Genomic DNA, 8,312 nt, shown 5'->3' with positions numbered 1-8,312 from the left:
ACCTGTTACATCATCATCGAGTTCCATTCTTACTCAGTGTAGCATAGCGATCAAGCAGTCCCAAACTCTAAGAGGCAGACAAATTGATTCGAATTTCTTAACCATGCATGGCGAACCTAATCTCACGACATCCGCGCACCATGAAGGTCGCTTCATTTGTCAGCCGTCCCCATCAATTCCCAAGCGCGCGTCAGGTCCAAACTTCCCTTAGCATGCAATCTCCACAGTCCCGACCTCTTGCTGTACTGTGACCGCACTTGCACCCACATGATGCACCATGGGAACCTTCTTCCAGGGACAGTAGGGGTATAAGCCACGCCCTAGTTCAATCAGGTACTAGGCTTCCCCATCCCATATTAGGTATGAGATTAGTACTTTCAAACACTTGATCACGAACACCAACACTTTTCGACCTTAAACCAATTTCATGTAGACAGATGGGGCAACCCACCGACCACCAAAATAGTTCATAGAGCCCTGCCCCGTCCACGTCCTTATAGTTGTAACAACAGGAGAGCAAGCAAGTCCTATAACTCGCAAGTGATAGGGAATCACTCGACTTTTACCGAGTCATGTTTAAGCACTGCAACTACTCGGCCTATCATACTAGTGTTCAAATCCAAGGGAACTAAGTAATGCATCTATGGTTCCAAACAACTCCTGAACGTAAATGCACATACATACAAAAGAAGGCATGCGCAAGTTTAGAAAGATTGGGTGATGCTCCAGGGCTTGCCTTCGAGCGGGGTGGAAGCGAACTGATTTTCGGCGCTTTCGGGCTCAGCTCCTGCAGATAGCTCAGCTACAACTTCGTCTTCTGGCACCGGGCGCAGCTCGTACGTGCCGTCAGCGAGGTTTAGCTCTACACGAAATGCAATGCAAGGGATTAACACTTAGACGGTTAATTCAACAACACTTGCAAGGATTTAGCCCAAAAACTGTAGCAAAACTACAAGAAAAGTGTGAAACCCACTTTATTGGATTCTACTCAGAAAGAGGATTCCAACCCAAGTGATTTCCCATTTTTTCAATTTTTCCTCGATTTAAGATGAAATTTCCAAGCTTCTGCTGATTTAGAACAAGATAAAAGAGTCGGCTAGGCAAGCGCGGTTTTGCCGGGTGGAAGGATTGGCGAGGTCGAGCGCGTGCCTGGTCGCGTCAAGCGCCGGAGTGGGTGCGGCGGCTTGGTACTGGCAGACAGGAGGGAGAGAAGGGCACTGCAGGCAAGGGTGCTGCAGGCGAGATGACAGGGCGAGTGAAGCGACGTGAGCAGGCGCGAACTAGCGGCTCTGCCTCGGCACACTACTGGAGAGGCGGGGGAAAGGAGTTGTCACTGCCTGCGCGGCGGTTGGCGGAGACGGTATCGTCGCGGGGCACGCGCGTGGGCAGCGCGGCTAAGGTGCGATGGAAGGGCCGGAAGGCGTTGGGGCGCGCAGCCGGGGATCCGGGTGAGGTGATGCGCGCGGGAGGCGAGGCGGTACTGGCGCGGCAGCGGCCAATCTTCGGTTGCAGCGGCGGCAGTGCGCCTGGCGCGGCCAGTGAGGTCTCGGGCGAGACGAGACGGGGTGGAAAGTCTGCAGGGCGCTTCTGCGCGCGATTGGGAAAGAGGCGTGCTGATCCATCTTGTCACGGCCGGTGATTGGGTGAGACGGCGCTCGTCGGTGCGGTCACGCCACACGACAGCGGCGCTCTGAAACAGGGCGCACGCGCGCTCTAGCGCTCTTTGTCCGATGGATCCGTGAGATCCCTTGCCGAGCCCATCTTCCAGCCTCTAGATCTCCCGATTTCCAAACTGCACCAATTTGACTCCCTTAACGAGAGTTGTAGTACTCAGGCCATGGCCCAACTCTTGTAATTGGACCGAGTTCAAAAACGTAGTGGATTCGGAGATCCAAGGCTCCAATGTTTGGAGGAACACTAGTTTCGGGACTTAGAGAAAACGGCGGTTTGCTGGGTTTCAGGGGTTGGGGCTGATTTGAGCTGCAGATTTAGGAATCTTCCGAGGCGAATTGGATTAAGGTCCAATTAACAAAGTTAAGGCAAGGACTTCGTTCTCCAACTTCTATAATGAGGTTTCTTGACGGTTTGCTCAACCTTCCAAAGATAAACCCTCCCTAAGGCGCTAGGTTGGGCTGAAAACCAGACTTAGCCGGTATAGCTAAAGAAAGGCTGAGTGAACCGGATTAGGGGATTTGTCTTAAGATTAAACTTGGTTGAGTTAACCTAGGTCGTTACACTGGCGCCTTGAGCAATCTGGCATATGTTGTCCCTATCTCTATGCGCCCTCCTAAGGAGGTTCCGGCTCTTGCACCTTCGTCCACCGGGCCCGTCGCGCGGGTCAAAAGGGGCGCAAAGAAACCTCGTTTTGCACGTGTTACCGTCCCGGGTGCCAAGGTTGACGCGTCTTCATCGGCTGGTACCAAGATCATGGCGCCTTCCACAAGCTCGAAGGTTGATAGTGCGCAACCTCTCTTGACTGATGTTGGGAAACTTAAGAGAGAGGTTACCGCCGAAAAGGCGAAGCTTGTGGATGCGTTCTCATCTGATCCAAAGGGTGCATGTGCCGAAGCTCTGAGATCTGGTAAGCATGTAGATGTGTTTCTACCGAAGCTACGGTTCTTTGATTGTGGTGAGGCCTCAGCGGGATTTTTGAAGGACTTGGAGGAAACTATGGGGGGCGTTGGTGAGGTTAGTTGTGAGGATCATGTGAGGCTGAAAGTTAAATATTATGATGTAGGTGAGAGGTTGCCGGCGGCGCTTCAAGGACTGAACGAGTGTCTGGGCTTAGGCGGGTGCATGGAGATTCTAGTTACATGTGCCAAAGGTAGGGTTTATAATCCTCACAACCTGTCTTTGGTCTGGGGGGCTGAGGGTGAAGGTTGCGGGTGCTATGCAGATGTTGGCGGTTCAAAAAGGGTGGAGAAGGCGAGCGTGGCGACTTCGAGGGAGGGCAAAGGCAAAGGAGGGGTTGTGGATTTGAGTAGTGGGAAGATTGTGGATTTGAGTAGTGGCAAAGGGTGAGGCTAGAGAGAAGGTTGTTTCGGTCGCCGTTGAGGCGCGAAAGTATGAGGGTAAGAGTATCCTGTAGATGGCTTTGCTGTCCTTAGCTTTTATTAATTTTTGTTTTAAGCTTACGACTATATCCTTTGGCGCGCAGATTTTCAGCAAGCTGTGAAGTCAATGAGCTCGGAAGAGCTCTTTAACTTGGAGGCCAACCTCGTAAAGAAGGTATGATTACGGGATAATTTGCTGATGTGTCTTGCGAGTGTTGTCCTTTACTTTGTTATTTTTTGGTGACTTGGTTTATTTTTAAAATCTGTAGGTCTCTTATTCTTCGATGATTACGAGGGATCGGCTTGCTAAGAGTGAGAAAGCAGCCTCGGAACTTTCGAAGAAGGTAGCTTCACTGGAAGTGACTATCGCTGCCATGTCCTTGGAGAGGAAGAAGGTCAAGGCTGAGAATGCTGAGCTGAAAGAGGACTCTCGCAGACTCGGCAAGAACTACGAGGCCAGGGGCGACGAGATTGATCGCCTGGTGGCGGATATGATGCAGCTGGAGGGCCAGATGAAGGAAAAGGACCGAATTATTGAAGGTCTACGTGAGGGTGCTCAGCGCGACAGCGAGGTTATCACGGATTTAGGATCTTAGGTTAGCCAGATGGAGCCTGAGTTGGAAACGAAGGCAAAACTGTTGAGACAGATTGAGACCACACTGAGGGAGAGGTTTGAGAAAGTTCACGAAGCTTACAAAGCCTCCCTTGGTGTGTTTGGTGCTGAACCTGATGACTGCCCGTTGGATGGGGGATGCGAACGTATGTTCGAGTGGCTTTCAGACGAGGTTAAGAGTCTCCCCGAGGTCCTTGAGGGCTTGAATGACTACTCAGCTATGTTCTGTCTGGAAAGCGCCCTTCACTTGCTAGAACAACAAGGATGCGAGCATATTAGGAATATTTTTGAAGATAATTATGTTATGCCGACCGCCCCAGAGATTGGCTCCGCTATCAAGTCTAATGGTTGTGGAGAATGCGAAAAAAACTTGTTTGACCGCATGTGGTCAACCTCCGAGCAGGATTATGTGAAGAGGCTTGCGTGTGAGTGGTTAGCGCAGCTGCACTTGCAGTCTGGTGTGGATGACGAGGACAAGGATGCTGCGGAGTAGGTTGGTGCATGCTAGGGGGAGGTTTTGACTTATTGGTTTTGGTGTATAAAGTTGACGAAGTCAGATACTTTATTAGTGTGTGAAACTGTGCCCTGTAAAGTACTTATGTGCCAGTTTTTTGTTATGTATCCAACTTTTGTAACTGTTGCGTGCTTTTTCTGTCCAATCATGCTAGTTTCTGGCGAAGTGGACCTGCTGCGAGGTTGGATAAGTTGAAGTCGGGTTGCCGTGTCAGGCAACCCGCTGACTTAGAAAATGCGAAAGCCGGTTGATATAGCAACTCGAAGTCGCTTCAACCGCAGTCGTATTTGTTGCTGTATTTTGCATGGGTTGACCTCGTGTGAGGTCGGGCTGGTGTATTGCTTTTGGAAATGCACCTGCCCATCCAGTCGATACTCGTGAAGAAATCAGTCTCCTTATCGGAGCTTCTTTTTTGACTTTGATTGTGTTCACTGCCGTTTTTGACCGTTTGCCGAGCGAGATCGAGAATGTTATTCAGGCCTTTATGAGGTCAGGTGACACGAACTTGCAAACCCTTCTCTTGCAAAGTTGCAAAAAAAAATTGCATTTTTTCGAAAAATGTCACCCCCCCTCGATGTTGCAAGAGAGAAATCAGATAATAGAGACTCGCTATCGGAGGTTTCAGTATCTTTGATCTGTAATGGCATTGCGTTTACACGTTGGAACTCCTCCGCGCTCTGGCGCGAGGTCGCACAACTTGTTGTTGCCTTTTACACGCAAAACCTCCTCCGCACCCTAGCGCGAGGTCACGCAACTTGTTGTTGCCTTTTACACGCGAAAGCTCCTCTGCACCCTGGCGCGAGGTCATGCAACTTGTTGTTGCTTTTTACACGCGAAACCTCCTCCGCACCCTGGCGCGAGGTCACGCAACTTGTTGTTGCCTTTTACACGTGAAAGCTCCTCCGCACCCTCGCGCGAGGTCACGCAACTTGTTGTTGCTTTTTACACGCGAAACCTCCTCCGCACCCTGGCGCGAGGTCACGCAACTTGTTGTTGCATTTTACACGCCAAACCTCCTCCGCACCCTGGCGCGAGGTCACGCAACTTGTTGTTGCCTTTTACACGTGAAACCTCCTCCGCACCCTGGCGCGAGGTCACGCAACTTGTTGTTGCTTTTTACACGCGAAACCTCCTCCATACCCTGGCGCGAGGTCACGCAACTTGTTGTTGCTTTTTACACGCGAAACCTCCTCCGCACCCTGGCGCGAGGTCACGCAGCTTGTTGTTGCTTTTTTGTATTCTGGATTTTTAGGGGAAAGTTCCTTTCTTTCATTGTGAAAAAAGGTGTACATGGATCTGCCTCGTTAAAAACCTTGCCTCCATTATGGAGCCCCTAGCAAGGAAAAGAGTGCAGTCCAGACTCTATGACCTTACAAGCGAGGTAGAATTGAAAGTAAAGAAGAGAAAAGGAAAAAGCTATTCTGTTACCTTCGGCGTTGCTTATAATTCCGCAAGCCGAAGGTAGTATGTACAATTATCGGTAGTATTTTCGTAAGCTATCAATGTTCCAAGTGTGTGGGATATTATTTCCTTGCTGGTCTGCGAGGTGGAAAGAGCCGGGTCTGCCACTTTTTATGACAATGTAGGGGCCCTCCCAAGTCTCTTGTAGCTTGCCTGGGTTTTCCCAATTCTTTTTCCTCTTGATGACGAGGTCACCGACATTGATCTGTCTCTCTTGAATGTGTTGGTCCCTCCATCTTTAGGTTTCTTCCTGATACTTGTCCAGGTTTTCGATGGCCTCGTTGATGTTAAGCTCAATCATGTCTTTCTCAACTCTGGCAATTTCGTCCACACCCCCGGGCTTAAGGACTCTTAGACTTTTGTTTTTTATTTCTTCAGGGGTTACAGCTTCGGCTCCGAATAGGAGCTTGAACAGAGTAAAGCCTGTTGCCCTGGATTCTATCGTGTTATGGGACCATATGACTCTTGGGAGTTCATCGACCCATTTGCCCTTTTTTTGATCGAACAAACATTTTTTGACTGCAGTAAATATGGTGCTGTTCGCCCTTTCCACAGCTCCGTTTGATTGCGGGTGATATACAGACGAGAATTTTATCTTAGTGTCGATGTTGGCGCAGAAATCTATGAATGAGATGCAGTCAAACTGTTTGCCGTTGTCAACGGTTAGTTCCCTTGGGACTCCAAACCGGCAGACAATGTTTTGCTAGAAGAACTTTTGTACCGAAGCCGATGTGATGATAGCCAGTGGTTTGGCTTTGGCCCATTTGGTGAAGTAGTCTATTGCAACTACTGCAAATCTGCAATTTCCTTGTGCTGTTGGCAGTGGACCAACTAGGTCCATGCCCCATCTCTGGAGAGGCCACGAAGGTGGGATGAGCTGAATCGGGAGCGAGGGTGCATGCGTCTGCCTTGCTGTTTTCTGGCAGGCCTCACAGCTGCGTACAAGCAAGTGTGCGTCCGTGTGGACTGATGGCCAGTATAATCCCTGTCGGATTGCTTTTCCTACAAGAGCCCTTGAGCCAATGTGGGTTCCGCAAAAACCACTGTGTATTTCTTTGAGCAGTTTGCTACATGTTTCATAATCGACGCAGCGAAGCCATGGTGTTGAAATAGAGTTGCCCCTCAAAGTAGTGTCGCAGTTTCCGCGCTGCCATAATGATGGCGTATGCGATTTTCTCGAGTTCAGAGTAGTGTAGCTTTGAGCCACTCAAGGCTTCGGATGCGAAGTAAACTGGTATTTGCTTCATTTTGCCTTCGATTTCTTTTTCTTGAATCAACGCCGCGCTTACGGCTGTTGCTGAGGCTAAGACGTACAATAGCAGTGGTGATTTGGGCTCTGGCGGGCATAGCTTTGTCATAGACTGTAGGTACTCTTTGAGGTCTTGGAATGCTTTGCTTTGCTCAGGTCCCCATTCAAGTGTTTTGGAGCTTCGGAGTGTTTTGAAGAAAGGGAGGCTTCGCTCTACCGCTCTTGGGATGAAACGGTTTAGCGCAGCTATCCTACCCGTGAGTCGTTGGACTTGTTTGAGCGAAGTTGGCTCTAACATATTAGCCAGCGCCTTGATTTTGTCTGGGTTGGCCTCAATGCCTTTTGTCGCTACCAGGCAGCCTAGGACCTTTCCTCTCTGAACCCTGAATACACACTTTTCTGGGTTTAGCTTTAGGTTGGCTGACCTCAGATTAGCAAATGTTTCTGTGAGATCCAGAATGTGGTCACTTCGCTTGGCGCTTTTGACGATGATATCGTCCACGTAAGCCAGGATGTTACACCGAAGCTGGTTGTCCAGGACTGTTGCCGTCATCCTTGAGAATGTTTGGCCTGCATTCTTTAGCCCCTTTGGCATACGCACGAAGCAAAACGTTCCAAAAGGTGTCACGAAGCTTGTTTTCCCCTTATCCTCTTTCTTGATTCTGATCTGGTGATACCCCGAGAAGAGGTCAAGTAGCAAGAGCATTTCACTGTTTGCAGCGTCATCCACCACCTTGTCAATCCTCTCAAGGGGGTAATCATCTTTTGGGCAGGCCTTGTTGAGATCTGTAAAGTCTATACACATTCTCCATTTGCCATTTTTCTTTTTTACTGGCACTGTGTTAGCTAGCCACTCAGGATACTGGATTGACCTGATTACGTTAGCCTCGAGGAGTCTGTCAACTTCGGCCTTTACGGCTTGGACCGTTTCGTCGGACATTTTCCTTAGCTTCTGCTTCTTTGGCTTAGCTCCTTGTCTGATATTGAGGCTATGCTCGATGATTTCCCTATCCACTCCTTTGAGATCGCCTGCGGACCAAGCGAAGATGTCTTTGTTCTTGTTGAGGCACGCGATGAGGTTGCGTTCTTCTTCGGGGTCGAGGTTGGCTCCAATTGTTACGAACCTATCTGTGATGTACCCGTCTAGGAGTACCCGCTTTGTTTCGCCATCAGCACTGATCTTTATTTTTTCTTTGTTCCTCTTGGGCTCGTCGTGGGTCTTTTTTTTTGCTATGCTTTCAGCTTCGCTTGGTGGTGGACATTCTTTTGGCCCGGAGCTACCCCTCTTTCTATGTTTCTTGCCATTTGCTGGTCACCGTACACTGTTATGACCCCCTTGTGCGCGGGTATTTTCATGCATAGGTATAGTTGCCTAATTGTTGCATCCATCTTGGTGATGAAATCGCGACCAAGTATTGCATT

Source organism: Setaria viridis, chromosome 8, assembly GCF_005286985.2.
Source record: "Setaria viridis chromosome 8, Setaria_viridis_v4.0, whole genome shotgun sequence".
In the NCBI taxonomy this organism is placed as follows: Eukaryota; Viridiplantae; Streptophyta; class Magnoliopsida; order Poales; family Poaceae; genus Setaria; species Setaria viridis.
Note: the sequence above shows the minus strand (reverse complement) of the source record.